General features: G+C 38.7%; 1 long non-coding RNA gene across 4 annotated transcripts; it reads right to left on the reverse strand.

The window, feature by feature from the left end:
• Positions 1 to 4,343: 4,343 nt before the first annotated feature.
• LOC147757607 (uncharacterized) lies at positions 4,344 to 19,243 on the reverse strand. Of its 4 annotated transcripts, none has more exons than XR_015321520.1 (5): positions 15,528 to 19,243; positions 11,747 to 12,937; positions 10,946 to 11,138; positions 10,596 to 10,680; positions 4,344 to 10,001 (listed from the first exon to the last, which is right to left on the reverse strand). It is a non-coding gene; the product is annotated as an uncharacterized LOC147757607 (long non-coding RNA). The 4 variants fall into 4 exon arrangements; XR_015321519.1 differs by having other exon boundaries at positions 10,414 to 10,680; XR_015321517.1 differs by lacking the exon at positions 10,946 to 11,138 and having other exon boundaries at positions 4,344 to 10,680; positions 11,747 to 11,878; positions 12,830 to 12,937.
• Between the last annotated feature and the right edge of the window lie 2,919 nt (positions 19,244 to 22,162).

Consider the following 22,162-nt stretch of genomic DNA (forward strand, 5'->3'; position numbering starts at 1 on the left):
TGCTATTTCGCGCATGCTGCCAGCTAGAACCCGCTAGGGCAAGCAAGTGTTTACTACGAACGATCACAACAACACATGCAAAGAAAAGCCACCGTGGACTCGTGGCGCCATCTATTATCTGTACGCTAAAGCTGCTTTGTAAATAGCCCGGCAACTTGATCCCAATTCAATGACGAGCTGGTCGAAATACGATTTTGAAATCTGAGGGGCGTGGATTCCCTGATAAATTTCGTGCATTTTGGGCCCATGGTATCATCTTCGATGGGTATGTGGTTCGTCATGCATCTTGATATGAGACTCACCAATGCTACAATAAGCAAAACGCGTTATTCCAGCTGCTGAAACCTAAACGATTGGACTACGCCGATGCAATAATATTCAAATGAATAGTGAGAAAAATTTCTAACTGTAATGTATTTTTTGTTAAATGCTTCGATTGTTATGGGAGTTTGGTAGGTCGACGGGTAGATACGCCGTAGTTACTGATTTGATATCGATGCGAAACTATGACAAACGCTCATTGCGTAATTAGATCAACAGTAGAAAGCAAATATATAACTAGTATTCTCTATAAAATATTCATCTGTAAGTTGTCGCTGTGATGAACACGACAAAGTCGAGTAACCGCTTCGATAGATTCGTGCTGAATCGTTGTCAATGGCAGTATTGCGTAAGTGCGCGAATGTATTCTTCTTTAAAGCATGTGTCTCCTGCTCGACTCTACCAGAAGCGTCAGACTTGCAACAAAACGACATATATTCTATATTATAGCGCGCACGCTCCGAATTTCATTAGATTCTCTCATAACAACTAGCGGATTCTCCTCCATAGGCAATTGATTCTGTGATGCTATATGCGTAAACATGGCAAAAAAAAAATACTGTAATAAAGAATATATTTTATTATCTACATGCGTACAGTTCATCTGATTCGTTTGCAGAATTTTTCTCTAGCATTGAGAACGCATTTCCAGGAAGGGTATTGCCCTTCCTAATGCCTCCTCGTACTGGTTAAATGCTTCCAACGATAGACGTAAATGAATGACATTTCTCGTTAAAGGCAAACCATCAGCTATCTTCCAATGCCGGACTCTTCAAAAATATTATATATGTCGACTGTTAATTACCTCAGACGATGTTGCGATGGAATCTTTTATCAATCATATCATTACATATATATATATATATATATACAACTGAATTAGACTTTGTATCCAATAAATCCAATGGAACCATAGCGGACGTCCTGTGCTAGTTACAGTTCATTTGTTCTTACCTTTTTAATTCGAAGCCAACATCAACGTGGCAGTGAAGAATGATATATCATTTATTTGTAAATCTATCGGCAATCTGTAACGGCGTCTCATTGTTGTTCATTTCCGCTGAAAACAGCCCACAGACTATGAATTGTTTAGGCCGATTTCGATGAGCCTACGCATGAACTCAGAAAATACATTAACAGCTCGTGTAAGTGTCATATAATATGTAAGTTATGTGACCATTATTGGTCAAATCGTACTGTCCTAAGTTATTTATCATGCTAATTACTATATCTATTATGAACCCTGGTCGTCCGAGCCGCCTTTAACCCTATTCATCATTATTAGGCCCAGTAGTTTCGATGGTAGAGATGTCTTTTGGGACGAAAAATGCCGCCATTCGGTAAACAGTGCTGACAAGGTGTCCCCACACGTATATACGAGTCGCGTGGCCGAATCTTCACGACTTCCGCAGTAGTATCCAAAGGAGTCCAAAGCTGCAAGCGTTAGAGCATTACAAGACAAGGATCTGCCAAGGACCAATAGTCTGGTCTGCCGAGCGCGTTCTCTCGAATATTGGCGAAGTGTGACGTGTCGCAGATCAAGCCACCCTACCTGTTTATTACCTGACATTACTGAAACTCGATGTTTCTCTATGCCTTCGTAGCATATTCAGGATCTCCATTTTCTAAAACATTTCCTTACCAGACAAGTTGTCTCTTTTTTTGCTTTTGTATAGCCTAACAAGGTAAATGCTTACATAGTTTATGTATATGCTTACTGACATAAGGCTCCAAACCTCAGAATGGTATATTCGTTTAGAAACCATGAGACTTTTGTAGAGGTAAGTAACTAACTTGAAATTTCTAATTACGAGACCAAAATATACCAACGGCTAGTAGTGCTGATCTAGTTAGCCAATGTTCATAAGGACCGAAATCAATCTTCGGCGCAGTTACAACGTTTAGATCTCTTGCAATGGTCAAGTTATTTCTGATGTTCGCGTAAGCTATCTGTTGGATGTAAAACTACTAAATAAAAGCGGGTTCTAGAAAGATATTCGATTGAGTGATAATCCTGTCGAAATAAATGGAATCATAGTTTATGTGATTTTGAAATCCATAATGGTCGGTCTGAAGGCATTGTCACATGCTGCTTCTTTTTGGACGATACTAGAGATCTGTCTGGATGCTAGATAAGCCACAAAATGACCAATTAAAGTTAAATAAGACAATTTGTGCAAACTTGAACTGTCATTTGATCGTAATGCATTGAGAGCTGAACAATCTTTTTTGTGAACTAAGATCGTAAGTCGAACTTGACCCATTTTGCCTTCTCCTGTAAACATGCTCAGTACGTGAAACAACCTTTCTGGGAGCATTCTCTGAAACCAATTCTTTCTAGCTAGTCCTTTTCTAACTAAAATCTCCGCCTCTAAACTGCTATCGAGTTTCTAATTCGCGGTCTCTTTCTGGTCAGCTGCATGTGAAATTAATTTCCATATTCGCATAGATAAATTAGCGTTTAAAAGCTAAATGTCAGCTGAACGGGGTAGAATTGATTTTACGTTTTGTGCCCGGAAATCCCGAATTTGGAAAGCATGGCTAACTACTAGCTGTAAGCCAAACATGTGAGCAAATATCCTTGATAAACTTTTGAACCCGAGACCGAATGAATAGAACGAAGGTGTTAGTTAGAAGGTGGATGTTTTTAGCACACAAATTTACGCTTTCCTTTGCACCAGCAGAGGGCCGTAGCTGCGAGCATCATAAAACAATGATAGTAATGATAGCTTTTACTCTTTGCGTACCAACTGCTCAGACTGTTGAAGCCGTCCCCGCAAACATTTTTGCGCAAGCGGCTACTGAGGTTATCAAATAATAAAATATAAAGTATACTATATATATCCTGTAGGTGCTGACTGGTGAAGTGGTAGATTCAATCTAAGAATAAATTTAAAAATCATTAAGAATAATCAGCAGATTTCAGACTATTACTTTAGCAATAAAATAGCTTTTCAGGGTTATTTTTATATTTCTACATTTTGGTTGGTATCGTCCATTTTGGAGCCACACTGAAACAGGGCTAAATCACAGTTATCCCTGTCATAAGAGATACATACTTACCGTGAACGGCATGCATTACCTGGCTTCACAACTAATTAAAACGTTCAATAGAAAACGTTCACTGAAAATTTCTGTCACGGAGATTCTGTAAAAAAATTAATTCACTAGTTTTAGGTTACAAAAGATTGCGATACGGTTAATAAATCGATCTAGGCCGTGCATCAGTCGCCTCGGGTAATGTCCGTGTGAAAGTACCGTGTCAGATTTTCTGTGATTTAGCAGTAAAGTGCCCTGTAAAAAAGACTGCTAATAAAAAGGTGATTGTTATTATTTGTATATTGCCCGAAATGGGTCCCACGCAGGGTGTCGACAAAGGTTTTCCTTAAATAGTCTGTATGTTATATGTATTAAATGTGTGCATCCTAAAAAATAAGAAGTACTGGGAATTCTATCAGGCTGTTACCAAGTACTCCGTATATACGAGGAAATGTTTATGGAACACGTAAAGTTCGACGACTTATATAGGCTAAGTGTGTATTAATCGCAAAAAACGTATTGTATATAACATTTTCATTTACCTGATTTCAATCGGCGAAACAGCTGATAAGATTTATAATAAGAATCACTTTTAGACAAATAGCTTCTTCAAAATCTCTTGTATGCCCGAATTCGTCCACGAGCAACGCCATTATAGCGTAAGAAAATGTTTTCAATGATCATTTAAGTTACAGGGAACGTTAGGTGTTCGGTGCCCCTAGGGGACGCGCTATAGATACGCGTGGAATGCCTCAGTTATATACACGCTATAATAAAACGTTGTTTTTAACTATATCCACCCTCGCACGTTTCACGGATCAAATGCCCCCAGACAGACGGATTAGTCTAGCATTGATATTATTTTAGATCGATTAGTAAATATTGTACACTTTTATCGGTACCATGCGTTCGTCTATCTGATTAGTCAGCATGAGTTCTATACCTTAAGTTTAAGGCCAAGCCAGCTCATATGCCCACCCGCTTAATAAATAAATACGTTTCCGCTGTACCATCACGGGGATGCTGACTGATATGCGAAACACGATAATTGTTCAAGCTCTTATTGTCTCATCGGTTACCTGCAGCCATCGTATTCTAACAAAGCCTTCAAAGCTAATACAATGTAAAGTAGTGATTTGTTTTCAGTCGGCACGGAATAACCTGGTCGTCATTTCCAGTACCCTTGCATGTACGTATTGTCAATTGCTCGTCCTTTTTCCAGATTAGCTCCTTGCTTTTACGATGGTTCATCTTCAGAACAATCCAGGAATTTCACCCGGTAAGGGCGCGTTTTGATCTTGTTGTTGTGTAGGAGGATGTTTCATTGTGCAAGCTGAAATACTCGGCTAGATATCTGCGGTACCAACTGAAAATGGTCACGACAGAACTGACTGGGAAAATTAACGACGGCCATCCGTTGTCGTATTGCTATGAAGCGTACATCTTGTGTCCCCTCAAATGAAATACCGACCTTGGCTAGGACTTTCTACCTTGTCAGACTGTCTTCTGCACTGTTTTTTACTGAAGCTACTTAACTAGAACCGCTCGACTTTTCAAAAATCATAAAATGTGTACAAGCAAACATATTAATAACATGATTGTCTTTTCTAGAGGAACAGTATTTCGAACAGGATAAAATAACAAACTTAACATAACTTAAATAACAAACAAATACTTCTGCCTAGTCGAATGTACGTTTTTTTTTTATTTTTTAGTTACTATTAATTACGTTTTTTTTTTTTATGTAAGCCAGTCCTTGGAAGTACTTAGTTTTTGGTACAGCATCAGCGACTTCCCCTTATCAGGAGTATACCTGGAGTGGCTACCGCAGTACTTGGGTTTTTCCGATAGATATATAAAGAGGCATCGCAGCCATACATGCATCTATCCGTTGTTAATTCCGCCGTGTTCCTTCGTTATTTTTTTTTTGATCATTTATATCCGCTAATATTTTTTGCCAATACTGAGATTTGACTTCGGCACCGCGCTCAGAATTATGTCCATTAGGCACCCAGGCCATGAAGCCTTATGTATGTGCGGACTCGACGATGAAATACAGCTACCAGCATTGTGCATCATTCAGTACTAGAAAGATTATCTGTCACTAATTGTTAGTTCTAAACGTCTTTTTTATTTGTACACACACTGTGCAATCACACATTGATATAAACGAGAGAGGGAGAGAGAGGGGGGCAAACTGCTGTAGTTACTGCAATACATACCTAAAAATATATTTTAATTGCACCTAGAAGTGCATAGAATTTTATGCACAACTGATTAAACTGAAACCTAGTAGTCGAAATTCTGCTGAAGTCGAAGCCAGTGGTGAATCAAATATGTCGCCCTTACCCAACAACCTTCAATGAAACCCCAAATGCAGTTTGATTGATATATAGGACTAGTGCAGAGACCCTACTTCGTACAATGTCTGGAAATTTACAGTCTCCTCAATAAGTATACGATCACAATACTACTATTTTGTATTAAATATAAGTAATGGCCGAGGTGTTTATTGCATAACTGTTTGCGTCTGGCAAATGAGCATGATATCGCCTACGGGTAACAGGTGAATGCCTGAGTTGAAGCAAATCCAGACTTTGGTAAAATCGATGGCGGTTCAGGGCTTTTTCACCCAACTCTCGCGATTTCCGACTGCGGCTGTCCGAGAGCAGGCTTCGCAACGTCGAAGGAACATTTTTTGAGAATTAAGATAAAAGCGTTTAGCCAATAAGATTGCAGTCAGAATAGATAAACGAGGTCGTTTCGGAGCTGGCACCAGAACACGTTCAAAGTTTTGCGCGTAATCGTACTAGATACGCGCCAATAACAAATCTTGGGAAATGTTTAGCAGTCTTAAATGGAAACATTTTGAACATGCATGAGTAATAAAAAATCAGCATTAATTTTTTAATTGTGCAGCATTAATCGTCACACCTCGTTGTACAATTATATAGCATCCTATGATAGTAACAAAACGATAGTTCCTAACCAAATCGTGATCTTACGTTAAGATCGTCGCTGAAATAGGCCGCCGACTAGTCAACTAAACACAGCCTTTGAATGTTCCATGTCTAATATATTTGCAGGAAACAGGAGTTGATATATTAAGTTTATTAGAGTATCAATGAAGTTCGTGTTCATATATTGGCATTGATTATATGGCCTGTTATCAGAAGGAGAAAAATAGGGCCGATCATCAACAAATATTGTGTAGTCAGACGTAAGAAGGGCTCTATGCAAAAGCTGCACTCTATGGACACCTCCTCGGGGAGATCGATCTTTCGGCAAAGCCGTTAAACGGAGCCGGAAATGAAATAGGCTTTCGGCCTCTATTAGTTTTCTGCTTGTTTGAACTTATCAGCCCCGCCTATTTGAACCTTATTCTGAGCCGCACTCAGTTACCGAATCGGTTTATTCATAGGTGTTTCGATCATAAGCATATACGAAATTCGACCGACGTATATGTATAGTAAGACAAACTCAATACACCTGGTCTGATGTACAACTTATCTCGCTCAAATACATAAAAGCTTTTATTCGAATGGATCTGATATTTGCTCCGTCTACATATTGAACGCATTGCGTTCAACTTAATACACTGCCAGCCCAGCGGTTACTTCCTGTCTGTCATCTGAAATTTCTGTGCATGAGATCCAAACTGATTTATGTTAGTTTAGAAACTTTAAAAGTTGTTATCGATTTCGCGGAACGAACAAAGAAACCACTAAATTCTACCTTAAATACTAGATCTCGATGCCCATTGCCTACAGACGCACACCTCGCTACGTAAATGTCATTATAGGCCAGGATATCGTAATAGGTCAAAAACGACACACCATTATTTATTAATGTAACAATATATTTCCATTTTTTACTTCCGTTTGGTTAAAGCAAAGGGAAGATTTGCTATTTATATATTTCCGCGCGCTTCGGCAAATGCAATTCGTCGATTTTCAGAACAGTGGCCCTCGTTTGTTCGTTATACTTTAAAAATATTGAAATAACTATGCTAGAGCATTAAAAAACAAGATTTGGGATAATATTGGATTGAAATAGTCGATAGAACATATTACCTTCTGCTCTGAAGTAATTTAATCTACTCTAACTCGTATATGTGTTTCTTTAGGCAAAATTGCTAAACTTACATAAACATCTATCAATCCCGAGAGTTTGATGCATGTTAATGTAAAGTTCTGACGAAACAATGACTGGTTCAGAAATGATTTGAAGCAGTGCTTTCTGTTGACGGCTCGTAACACTTCTAAGCTACTAGTCTTTTTTTATCGTCTGAACTTCGTTCGGATTAAACAGGGACAAGGTAACTACTACGTTTTAGGTTCAGAAGTAGTTCACGACGCATATGTTGGAAGTGTTAAAAATTCTATCATAAATTTGTGTACTGATTGTGTCAGATCTAAAGGTCGTGCAGATAGTATGCATCAGCCAATTTCCTCATTTTTACGAAGGGTCTTTGAATTTGATGAAAGAGATTTTCTCTGGACTTGGAAAGCTTATGTTGCGCTATCTACAAGCGCGTAAGGAAGCAATATAAGCAACAATAAACTGAAGTCCCACATCATCGAAAATACTCTCAATGATTTCAAAACTTAACCAGATTATTGAGCTATTACGAATAGCCGGTCCGCGTCGCAATGCAAACTAAAAGCGTCTCTACGGCTATGTGCAGAGTATCTCTACAGTAACTTCACTAAGCATAACTTTAATCTTGTTATTGGCCTGTTTATGAGGGTAAGACATCTGTCACTTATTAAATATTGCCCTCTAGCTAATTTTTCGCCACAGGGAACTTTACAGTGTTTTCTCAAGCTAAGCGACATATAAACATTACTGAAAAATAAAAAAGCCTCGATTAGTTAATTGGAAGCACGGCCTCTCATATACGGTCAGCCTTACATGCCTGATCGTACGGTGAGAAAATTTATAGACGAGATAGATGTAATGGGGTGATTCTCTATTATTTTTGCTGGTGTGCCGACTGAGTACGGTGAAACACACACGTTCTAGTTAGTTAATGTCGAATGTCTAGCTATCAACGGGAACATTTAACAACAAATATACAAAAAAAATTAAAAAAACAGTGGCTGCGCATAAAGGTTAAGTAGAGCGACATATAACAATTATGGGAAACATCTTTCCCAAAGGCACTTTTTTTCTGACTCTGTTTTCCGAAGCCTGACAGAATAATTCCATAGTGCCTCTTAAGCGATACAGGGAACGCAAACAAAACACCGGAGTTTTTTTTTTTTTTATAAGTTTTGAAGGTGGGTCTGAAGAGGGTAAGCGATAAACGTGCAATTGATTATAGTCAACATGCTATTATATGGTTCGTCTGGACAAACGCCTATCTATACCAGAATCACTGTGACGTAAATCAGAGTGCTGGACCGTGTCGGAAAACTACGGATTCGTCTAGCAATTTCACACGACAAATGGGTCATATAGATAGACAATAGCTAAAAAGTATTTGTTATTAGGTTTCCTCCCTGAAAGCCTCAAAGTACTAAGAATCCCACCCAATACAATTGTTCAACCAAGACCAGGACTAGCGCCCACCTGAGAAACGAACGCAGTGTTACGTATCATAGGACGAATAGTATAATTTAATAGATGGTTCTATTTCGCCGACAGCGTTTGTACAGATTGCGCGGCGAGTAAAATGTCATGATGAAGTATGTTCACATAAGAAGGCACCTGAATTCAGTTCACGGGTTTCCATTTTTTCATTCGGACACACCAATGCACTGGATGACATGTGGCAAGTGAGGGGCCATAAATTAAGCCTGTTCCTTAATGATAGTAACAAAATGCCGACGATGACGATAATGTCAAAACCAAAAAACAAGATAGAAGCTCGAAATTAGAAAAGAATGAATAGTTTGTAATATGAACTGCAATAATTTTTATTTCTTTACAATACTCAAAAGAAAAGCTGAATTATAGAAAAGAATTATATCTTTTTCCTTATGGGGCTCCTCCGCCTTCTAATACCTCGAGGTGTCGAGACACTGGTTCAAATGCCAAAAAAATCGTCCTAGCTTCACAATAATAAAGTGGGAGGTGGGGGGGGGGGTAACGTAGAACGACAATATAGATTGTCACGAGTCACCAGTCAAAAAAAGTACTCAACTTTCTGTTAAAAAAAAGTCAAATCAATTGTGTGATCTGGTCCCTTCTGAACTGGACATCTAAATTCTAACTTTGCTATAAACACGTTTCTGCAAGCTCTTGTCTAATATTCTCGCAAATCTGATTATCTAGAACGAGCAGTTTATGGTACCGCCTTTACCTAGAGGTCTGCTTTTCTGGAGGCAACACTGAAACTATTCTAGATATTACCGAGGAAACGCAAGCCATTTCTAACGACCCTGAGAATTGTTATTTTTGAAGGCGAGCGTTTGTATCGTCAATCGGGTAGTTTAGGTTTACCCAGTCCTTGAGCCATTTTTGAAATTCTTCGCTCCTCTGTGAACCCTTGTATATTTGAGACTTCTGACTTGTGGTTAGTGATAGTCTTGAAAGGTTGTATTACAGTGGACAAAGTAGGGCGTCAGAGATAGCATTTAGGTCTCAGTCTTTTCCGGTTATCAGTGACTATAATGCATTTTCTCGTTTATAGAAATCTGCAATAGATTAAAAAGAGCAAGTTACACAAAAAATTAATTCGGCTGTTTGCATACATGTGACATATCGAAATTCAATTTATATGGCGCATTTGATAAACACTGTTTCGCCTACGCTTGTACGTCGTTGCTACAACAATGTTACGTATATTCTATAGTACTTTTGTACTCGAACCCCCATCACCTCGTGGTCGGCCGAATTTGAATATCTGAACCGTTTTGCTCATCATTCTTATTTGTTCACAAGTAAAGGCCGTCGGCGTTGGATGCAACAAAAGATATTTGTTGCCTCCAGCGCCGTGCTCCTTTCAACTGTAGGGTCCCAAGAATCCCACAGAGTTCTTTACTACGTCATTATACTACGTCAACTATTATAACTTGCAATTATAACGTTTCGAGAAGAATTATATACATTAAACAAGAATACTGCACTATCCAGATGAAGCGTACGCTGTTATGGCCTTTCGCTAAGTCGGTTCATCTGTGTCCGAGCTTTTAAAAAGGGAAACCGGCACTATACATAAGTATATCAGCTTAACTAAATTCGTATCACAGTAAGAGTATACGTTCACATGAAGACCAGGTAGTACACACGAAGCAATAGGCGGGGTATCAACTTATGAGGCGGCGAGCGATTGCTTAGTGCAATTGATGGTAACAACTCTTTCAGGGGGTAACGCTGAAACGTAGACACAAAAAAACGGCCACCAGTTTACAAATGATCAAGCAAATTCTACTTAAACCAATTCGTTCGTTGCTGCTTTACGCAGATAAATAATCATACTTGATCATCTAGTTAGAACAAATGAAGACAAGAGTGACGAGCGAAGCTCAATCTGTTGAAAGCGCAACTTCACCAATTGTCAGATCTTCAAGTCCCCAATGTACACCGCAAAAAGACCGCCGCATTTCGATAGGAACGACTCGTTACCTTAACTACTTACGTTCTCAGCGACTGCAGAGACGTATTGGAGACCCCTCCAACTGTTGACCTGAAGACGTCATCGGGGCCGCCTGAGGACCCTTAATGTGCAGCCAACGTATCCAAGCTAACTAGGTATTTTGAACACAGGTGGTCCTGCTGGCCAAATGGACACCGCCGACACCAAAAGCACTAGCGCCATCTGATGACGAGTACTGAACCAGTGTGTGCAATTAGAGAACAAGCGAAATTCTGTCTTCAGATACTGAATTGATCAGCGGCGCTGGCACTGGCAAAGTTAAACAATCCGATTCTTATACTAGTCATACAATTCCACCGAAGAAAGACCCGGTGAGGTTAACGATATTAAATGCGACGATAGCTGACGGCCCAACGACTGGTGCCTACTTATTCAGTCGCCGGACAATAACCAGTCAAAGGTCACCCTTTATTCAGCTTGGATCTAACAATAATCCACGCCTGTGTTGCGATGGGTGTCGTATGCGACGACAGCGCTAACATGAATGCACAGCAGGCGAAAATCACACACAGCACGAATGGCAATACGGTACGCAAAAAGAGATCATAGGTCGCACGGCCAATGATCAACCACACAACAACCGATGAATGCACAGCTCCTCCTATTTAATGAACATAAACGTTTTTGGGATAGATATATACATATATATATATATATATATATATATATATATATGAAAACATCATACATACGTTCACTAAATGCGCAGGGATAAATTGACAGGATATTTATTGAATCGCTTCTTGTTGAATCGTAATAAACTATCTACCTTGGAGCTTTTACCTGGCATAGTCATAGGGGCAGACTTCATGTACATCTTATGCAAATGAAGACCTGACGGTCGAAGCGGTCCAGCCCTTGATACACCGCAAGTGTTGTCCCAATGGTATTCGATTTCTTCCACGATGTGGGGCACTTGAAACACAGTAAACATATGTAATAGGCCATGGGTCACAAAGAATCTCTGTGTCGAGTGTTTCGCTCATCGCATATCTTATTGTAACACGAAAGCATAAATATATTAGGGTGAAGACCTGGGATGCTCGAACTGAGCCTATGAGTTATGCTAAAGGGTAACTTTAGATATGGTTGTCAGGTGATCTAAAGCAACCTATCTTGAAACGCTGCGTATATCTATATTATTTGTTTTGAACCTATCACTGTGAGTTGTTGTTTCTGCTGTCGCTTGTCCACTCGTTTTCTTTAATCGTAGAACCCTAATGGAGTAATACCGATGTAACCAGGCCCCACTTTAGGCAGACGTTCCATTCTAATGTTAATAAATGGACTTGATTACAAAATATAACTTGTTATTCCCGGTTAAGGAGCCGTAGCCGCTTGAAATGCGGATAATTGTGAAGTTACGCAGCGCTATAAGAAACTAATATTAATTCAGCATTTTGAAACCTTCCGTGCAGTTATATTCTCAATTCGTACTGTACTGAACAGTAGCGTGTTTTTGAAACCAAGAAAAAATGGGGAAAAATGTTTTCGGAGAAGTTCTTTAGGGGGGCGAAACACTCTGCTTAGGACCGGTTAGTGATTCGAAATTTTGACCCAAATTTGGCATCCTCTGACCTGACCGTTTCTGATCTTCCTGATCTCGAGACATATTTCACTATCCAATGTATATATTTTTATATGGAAAAAAAGGAAACAACGTCAAGAGATCCTCTTAGGAGTTGGGAGCTTCACGGATTAGATTAATGTCACCTATGATCATTTCAAGTGCTATTCCGGTGCTGCAGCCAAACATTGCTTTAGCCGGCTGGCTACTTTTAGAACGAAGGAAGCTTTCTCTACGTCCGGTTTTGTACCTGGATCACAGCATTGCACCCTAACAAGGACATATAACTATTTTCTGACCAATTTTCATTCGTTGATCTACAGCTTCCAATTCTTAGCTTGCATCTGATTAATTCATATTGATAGGCAGACGCATCTGTGAAGCAAGGTAGCTTAACGCCATCGAATCTGTAAGAAAAAAATAGCAGTCATTTGAATGAATATAGAGAATTAAGGATATGCGTTTTCAATCCTCTATGCATCCTTATTTATATTTCCAAAACGACTTCTCTATGTAGTTTTCACTGGACACGATAGCGTTTTATATCGCCGTTGATTTTGACGGTTCTATTTTAACTCAGCGCTTTCAAGCCCGTCGACTAACCAAAAGGAGTTCGGACATTTGTCTGTGGCATTTTCTACGGTATTGGATTACGTTATGTAAATGGGTTTTGTTTTCATTTGAATATGTGGCCCGACATACCCTCTAGTATGAGAAAGTCGAACGCGTGCCAAAATGGCATTATTTATTTGACTGCTAATTATCCTGACGTTTCCGTTTACTAGATACGGCCCACGCCCTCGGATGCCTCCACAGCTCTAAGCGAGTACACCCACATATACACATGTATGAAAGATAAAGCAAGTTACTAGTCCTAGGTTACCTGTCCCACCTGGTGCCTCTGATGAGGTTATTGAGATACTGTGAGGTCATGAAATTGTTTGTCATTATGAAAAGAGCAGGTCCTATATAATTATTACGTATGATAGTTGCAGACAGACACACGAAACCAAATCGAAATCATTCAGCTAGCCGACGATTTCGACAAGATGTCGTCCGCATAGGAAACCAGAATATGACGAAAAGGAACGTATCATTGAGACGCTGACCTTCACAAACGTTGTCGTTCTCACCTGACTAAGAAACGAGTTGAAACCGACTCTCAGATTAATGTACATTTCGACAACCTTTACTGAGCATAGCGAATAGAGGAGATATATTATAGAGTTCTTAGTAACCTAGGTCATCAACACGTTCTTTTTGCATTTTCTTCTTTTTACACTAATTTTCCAGTGATTAACAGAAGCTAGTGATACATAGTTTCAACGTCTTCCATCTGTCCGTGTTCTATATATACTGGAAAGACTCGCACGTTTTCTCCGAGCTTTTTCGCGTTGGTCGGCAGAGCAGTTTTTCTCATAATTAATTCTTAGCCTTGCTAGACAGGTCTTAGTCGGCAGAAAATAGAAGTTGGACCTTGACGGTACCGTGTATGTACAGGACAGCTTGTTATTTTATTAGACTAGAACCTCAACATCGTAGTGATAGTCACTGAAAAGCAGTATGATTTTTAACTTTCCTTTTCCCCTAACTTAACTGGCCCTGCACAGTCTAGTACAGGGCTACCAGAAGGTCCGTGGCACTGAAGACCATTGGCGAACTTTATATGCTGCTGATATGGAAGTGTTTCATCGATTAGAATTATATACAAATCTAGTTGTTTTTGATTGTTAAAAAGTAATTTATCACGTTGAACAGTTACAAACGTAATAATAAAGCATAGTCATTTGATCGGAACGCAGCGACAATGTAATATCTAAATAATCTCTGCCATAACAGCGAACTGGCTGCAATAAATAGTAGATTGAGCCTGCACATTGGGCAAATACTAATTCAAGTGGTTCATACTTCGATACTAGTTCATCGGACCTTATCATCATTAGAGAGGCAAACCTTTACCTATATTTTAGACTGCACGGCTGTTGTTAACCTGAATATTTCTGCTGTAACTACTGCAGAGATATGCAAAGCTATTCCGTCAACTTAAAAAAACCATTACGAAAAAGGATAAGTGAATAAGAAGCCTAGTGGTGAATTTGCTGTCGGACTGCTCCTCTATGCCGCTAAAATGTATGATTTTGTTACAATAATTGTCTACGTAGAACAGGATTCAATGCTATTTTTGCCAACCACATCTGTCACCTAGCCCGATCCTTTTTATGCGCCCACAATTCCTAACGTTAAACCATCGGAAACGTCGGTGCTCAGGAAATGAATTCTGCTATATATATATATAGTAACCTTTCCCTCTTTATAACGCTTTTTCCCTCTTAAGTCTCTACCTCCACGGGTCTACGTGCTTGCAATCAACTTGACTAACTTTGATAGAAGCTTACGTCAGGCGTATTTTCATTTACGTCCGGCTACAATTTCACGGTACTATTAACCAGATATTGCACCGCCGAGCTACGAAGGCATTGGATGTACAGACAGAAAAAAAACCACGGGCTGTTTATTGTCATATAAAGTTAGAGTATATATCTATTGGGAAGGAAAATACGACTCGCTTTGTATAGCCGGTGGCTCCATCTTTCCGAAGGATGTTACATGTCTATAACATGATTTGGCATTAAATCAACAGACATCGGACTGTGTAAGGTAGTCAAACAATTACATTTTTCGAATTAAACTCGTTTAGGGCGTTGTCTGTGGTATTGCGTAAACCCAATATATTTGTGATCATGATTCTAAAAAATTGTCTTTTAACTGTAAATGTCTCTTTTCCCATCTATTACTATTATTATTTGAGCTCATTTACTAGGAGTATACATCCTCGCAATAAGAATATAGTAAAAATAGTTTTTTAAGAGCTACATATGAGATAATATCGAAGCAATTGTACACAGTGTGTGCACAGACCGGTAGCACGTAGCCAAAAGCGCCGTAGTACTTCGACAAAGAGCGAAATGTTTTTTTTTTGCTGATAGTATACAGTACCTGTATCGCCCATATATCCATCTCGAGATTGAGTAATGCGTCCTTAATGGTCGTAGACACGACGACTGCTACTCGACCATTTGACGGGAACAAAAGAACCAACAGAAAGTTAGTTAACGTAAATCGATGCTATTTTTGAAAATGTTCATTTAAATAACCTATAATCTTTGTTATTAAATCATCAGTAAAAGTAATATATGACATTATTTATAAGCTAAGAATTATAAGTGCCATTATGAAAAATAATATTTTGATGTATAATGATTTTGGTTGACTTTGAGAATTTGATAGATGCTTTCGGATAACTTTGTGAGAAATGTGCAAATATATATACAAATATGTTGGTTTGTCGAAAAAGTATTGACAGTTATTGAGCCGAAATAACACTATTAAACTAGATATGTGCCATTTTGGCCGACCATTTCATCGCCATATAACTTTTATGATTTTAGGGCAGAGAAGTTAGGGCAATAATTTTTACGTATGCCTGTATAGTGATGAAACTGTAGCATATAGCAAAAATTTCACTTGTCTTCTGAGACATTCAGTGTGATGGCTGAATAGAAACATACCGATAATTCAGCAGGTCTACTAGTGCGGAATTGATATTACCTGAAATGTGTAACTTTAAAGGGAACCAGCTAGAAAAACGGTTGATAATTTTCCTGAGCTCAGAATAATTAAACGTATATTTTTTTTAACTTAATAATAAATTCGTTGTGCTTTGAGTACGCGGAAGATTTCCAAAAAAAGCCTCGTACGCTTTGCAATGCCTAGTTGAACACGGAAGGATAAACATTGATATGTAATGATTTGAAAAATGAAATACCTAAATGCGATTATTTCGAAAATTGAATGACAAAAACATCTGTCGTTTACCACTCGTTTTAAGTTCTGCTTCGTACATCAGGTCATGTGTATCTAGGATACAGACATACACACAAAAAAGTTTCGTCGTTGACCAGATAGGTGTCTATAGCACTATGGTTAAAGTTTGTTGACTTTACCGGTCGATTTTCTAACGTTCATCTGATTGATTCGTTATGAACTGTTCGAGAAATGTATTCAAACAACAATTGCCGATGTTACTCAAGGGAATATATAGCTACAATGTTGGCGGATACGCTAACTAGTTGTCGAAGTATACCGGCTTTATCTAACACCTTGATAGATGCTACGAGTTTGCTCAGAGTATTCACTGCTATCGCGCTGAAAGCAATGGGGCCGATGGGGGTAGGAAAGCTCTTCTCGAAGTAGTTTACCTTTTCTATGTATCCGGCATCTGGCCCGTAGACTACCCCAATAAAGATCCACAAAAGCATAGGTCTGCGTAGTGATGTTGATACTGTACTAGGTAAACATGCGATGCAATGTTTTCTCCCAGTGCTATAATTTTCAATACAGCTTTTGAATGCAGTCTGAGCGCTAACGGAACTTGGTTATGAAGTTTAAAATTCATCGCATCAGTAAATAGGTAGCTTTTTATGGGATTTCGATGCTAAACCGGGCTCGGTTCTTTGAGATTAGGCGCAACGACGCCGATACACCAGTGAAAGGAAGTCTGAAAGAATCGAAATTAAGTGTAAAAGCACGATTCAACATAGAAAATGGCTGACATAGAAGAAGAAGAGATTGAGTGTACGCTGTATTGTATAGTATGTAAATGGCTGTATCTTTTACCTGTAGGCCAAGTATCGTAGCTATATTCGCCTAGCTGGTTCGTTGTGTGCGCGTATCGTTTTTCCCAATCACTTCTATGGATCATGGATAACTCACCGTCGGTGGCGTATTAAGTATGTGTTTGCGAGTATCCGCGCGTCTGTCATAAGAAGGTGTGAGTACACTGTCATTCCCGGCAAAATACTCTCGTTTACGCGCGGAACTGGAGGACAGACTGTCTGACATCAGTACACAAGCCGCCCATATTTCTGTCTTTCTCCGTTGGTCGTTACGCTGCTGACCAACGCGCGCCTCTTTAATTTATAGTCTTATCCATAACGCTACTGCCGTCCACAGCTGACAACTGTAGGCTTGGAGTCAAGAAGAAGACTGAGTATGGACGGAAGATACTTCCGTCGGTAGTACTCGAGTGTTATAAGAAAGCTGAATATGAATAAGTAACATTCACTGACCATACGGCCTATAGGAGAATACGCACGCCAATCGAAACAGGAGCAGGCATTGCCCTCAGGAAGCACCGATAATGCTCTGAATTTGTTGACGTAATTCTAGATAATTGACCTTGGTACTGGCATCGAGCATAGCTCTATGTCAACCAGCATATTAACATGAAACAACGGTTAAAGATGGCGATACGTATCTCCTACACTAACTCACAATAATATGTTAGATTTTACATTATAGTAGTTTTTGCGTTAAATAGATAACCGAAAAGATACGCTCATTGAATTGCATTTGTTGTTGACTATGTCAATCTGGCCAAATTAACTTCATTACGCATGGATTTTCAATCCAGCAGTTTGAGATCGTGGCGCATATGGTTCGCAGCACGTCGACAGGGCGGTATCTTTTACTGACATTCGTACGTTTTTGAGCCTGCATCAGAGTCTCCCACCTTGTCATACGCAAAGACGATATGAAGATTGCGTACTGTTTACATGAGAAAATTCCGAAAATTTTCCTCGTTTTTTTAAGTTCGTATTGGTCCAGCAGAACCACTGTAATAATGGTGTAGACTGACGCGTCTTACATCTCATTTACTCGATCTACTTTTATCTAATTTCTCATTTACGTTATCCAATTAGGCTATGCTAGATAGATAGTGAAACCTGAAGGCGGAATTTTTGGGTTGAAACAAATAGAAACTGAGACTCATTAAAACTCGAAACGTTAAAAAAAAAAGTAGATCTGTTACATTTGAGGTCATCTGGTTAAAAACGAAACTTCACCCAAATCCTATTATGCAAGACCCTAGCAGGGCAAATGAACCCAACTATGGATCCAAAACACCTACAGCAGTCGATTAGATGAAGGTGCTGATTATGAATAGATCACTATATATAAATTACTTTTTTTGCTGTTCATTTCTGTCGGGACCTTTTCTTCTTATTGCAATAGAGCCTAGCACTGGTGCTTCCTGTATTAGTGGTAAAGATGCCCTTGTAAGCGATGGACTTCTAATTTATTGCAAGCAAGTCAAGCAGCTAGAATATTTAATTTTGCATAGGATTTAGCAATGTCAAGGGTTTTCTTTTTCAACTGTAGAACGAAACTTTCATCAAAACTCGAAATCGTGCGATTTAATTTTGGTGAACATTATGTCATCCCATAGTTATTTTGGATATCTATAAAGTTTCTGCTTCCTCGCAGAAATTCCATTGTCGTTTTTGAAGTTCAGTATACTGAAGTTTATTAAAAAATAACATAAGTTCCGACTTGCTACAATATCCTTATTTTACAAGTTCATCTTCAATGCCGGTTCAAGTTCTGAGTCAGTTCGTATATTATAATAACGGTAGCCAAGTGCGGTAACGTTCTCCATGGCCCCCTGGACATATGGTCCTTGGTTGCAGAATTCCGTTTTAACGAGACTGACTCACGCTGGGATGTAGTGCACTTTGTTAGAAGCATTGCGCAGATGACTATCTATATCTATATAAAGCTATAACTATTACTTCGACACCAAACACACGCAAAATGCTAACGAAATTCACTTATAGTTAGTTAACAGGATCAAAAAGACAATAGTAGATAAGTAGTCGTTTATCATGTGTTGAGCAGACGATAATCCATTGACAAAAATTCATGTTTTAGAAATTCGATATCAATACCTTTACGGGAAAACAGCTTCGAAATAACAGAACTCTCCATGACGAATTATCTTTGCCATCATTTTTTTCGGAGTAGTATCTTTTAATTATTCTTTTGAAACCTATGAGAGCGACTTATCAGTACATTCTAGGCTTAGCTATCTTAGGACATAAATTATCCAAAACATGCGCTATAACGAAAATCTATAAACATATATATATATATATATATATATATATATTGCTGTTGGAATCACAGCTTAACGCATATCTACTTCAAATGAAAGTTGTAGCGGCTTGAAATGTACTAAGCAAAAACAGCTTTTATATTACGCTTTCGTTTAGCCTAGCCACAATATCATCAAAAATTATAGTAAAAGATCATTTCCCCAAATACGGCCCACAAGAGATAGATGTATTCTTCGTAGAGTTGGCATATATTGCCTTATAGATACACATATTACGTGTAAAAAGGTTTTCGGCAAACCTGAACCAGCGACTTCCAGTAAAGGGTATCCAGGTGACTTTTTTCAATAGACTGGATCGTCTGAAAGCATTACTCAACCCTTTTGTTAGAAAAATCCCTCAGCACAACAAATACGAACAATTTAACTCAGTGACGTTGGCCACTCTAATACTAGTTAAATTAAATATAAATCTACAGTAGAGAAGTAAAACTAAAAGTACTGCGCTTCTATAAAATATAGCGGATCTTACGAGGCTTCTTCCATAGATGGTGACGAAACCCAGTGCAATCTGTGAGGGGAATCTTTGCAAGCTTTCACATGTGCTACGAGATCGATATTTTGCATTTCGTAAGTCTGATCTACCGAATTTCATAGGACTTAAAGATGTCGCTAAAGCTTTTTACACAGCCATCATAACCACCATGCGTGGGCTGTAGCTGGAACTGACGACAAAAGACAAGTATTGCTAAAACCATTATTCTGCGAGCTCCTGGCAAATCTTCTTACCTAAGCCATATATAAAAATACGAATGTTTAGAGATACTTTTTTTTTATCTTAAATAATAATTCATACACATTTTTTTAGATAATTTATAATTTATAAGAAGTCCTCGTGAATAGACCAATTATTAAAAGCGGTCTATGTGCTCTGGCGCTATCTATCATTAATTTCCACTGGGCCTTCTAGTTGCTTACCGGGCAGACATTAATTAAGACTCTTCGAACGTACAAAGTCCGCCCCGAATCAGTACGCAGCGATAAAATGAACAAGGATGCATATCCTTTATAGCAATTAAAGTACCAAGTAAATGATATTCAGCTAACAATGCGCAATCGCGAACAAGCCAAAGGAAATGAACCTCCTGCTATCTTTTCGATTTAGATTTTCACAAAATGGACCATCGAAACCCCACGGCTGTCGCTAAAGTAACCTTTGTATAAAATATTTTTAAGAAAATGTACACAAAGCTAACTGAAAGATAGCCTATGAAACAGGCACTTTGGTGCAGCAATAAGTTGTCCATTCGCCTTAATAGAGTTGGTTGCAAATCTTATTACATAAACTCCAGCAAAAAGGAGTAATGGACAAGAATTTACAGAATAATTAATACATATTATAATTAGAATATGTAGGAATTCTATTTGCAGATGTCTTCTTCTCATACGAATTGGACCGCTTCCTCGCGTACCTACCATTGCTGATCTATCTACAGAAACCTAATAGAGAATTGAAAACTCTATTATACAATTAAAACTGCTTTTTTTTTTGTTCGTTTTTCGACGCGAACAAACAAACAAACAAACAAACAAATGTTCATAAGTCTCAGCGTGAACGGCAGCGCAATAGGATCTGGCCATTTATTTAAAGTTAATTAGCGATTTCCTCTATTCAAAGCCATGACGTTCAGCTATTGTAAGACCTTTCAAAAGTGAGAGAGGATAAAAATTGTCGATTAGTCTGTTGCAAATGGTATTGCTCGAGGCTTTAACACTTTCCGTGTACAGAACAGTAGAATTGGAACAGCCTCCAGATTAACGATGTTAATAGCGTTCACTGGTAACGATATCACTTAAATCCGATCACCAGCTTTCTCACTCGGATCGGTCTTTGTTAGGCGGCAGTTTTAAATGATTCGGGCACGTGAGCGATGACCTAAGTCGTAGATGAGATATTTAGCCACGTTCATGGTGGTTACTCTGACCTACAGTTAAACCACGTTATCGCTGTCTATGACCAGAAATTTGCGGATATCCAGAGCAAAACCTACATTTTTAACGCAACACAGATGTGTGCTGTAAGCAATTTAAGTTAATAATAAGTTGTAAGCAGAACAGACCGCTTTAGGCGGCCCTAAGGTTTAAAAGCTTTTTTTACATATGAAAATAAATGTGTGATAAATTATTTAAGCAATGGTAAATTCTTTTGAAATACGTTTGTTATGCAGGAAAGATCATTGGCTGTCAGTGCCCTCCGAGGGGCTGCAGGATAATACATAAATGTAACTACTCTTTGTAGATGTATGATATACATGATAGCCAAGTACATGGCAAAGCATTAGTATTGAATGAAAATTTATAAACAATTTACACACACATAATTTTTCGATATATACTGGACAATTCATGACACAAAATTCATACGCTCATAAGCTTCGACTCTTGCTTTCGACATTTTTGTTATTATGATCTTTGCTTAATTTAATCATGTATACACGTTGACTCTGAACGCCCTCTGTTGAGCTCTTTTTATTTCAATTTTTAATGCAAGGACATACGGCAAGCACTATCTATTGTAGTCCCGCGCGCTCATGTACGATTCGACCGCATTATTTGTACTTCAAGCTTCTATCACTGCCACCGTCGCAGCTAGCGTTCTATGGTGAGCGACGAGGAGCGA

Source organism: Varroa destructor, unplaced genomic scaffold (genome assembly GCF_002443255.2).
Source record: "Varroa destructor unplaced genomic scaffold, Vdes_3.0 BEIS01000002.1, whole genome shotgun sequence".
NCBI classification, from domain to species: Eukaryota; Metazoa; Arthropoda; class Arachnida; order Mesostigmata; family Varroidae; genus Varroa; species Varroa destructor.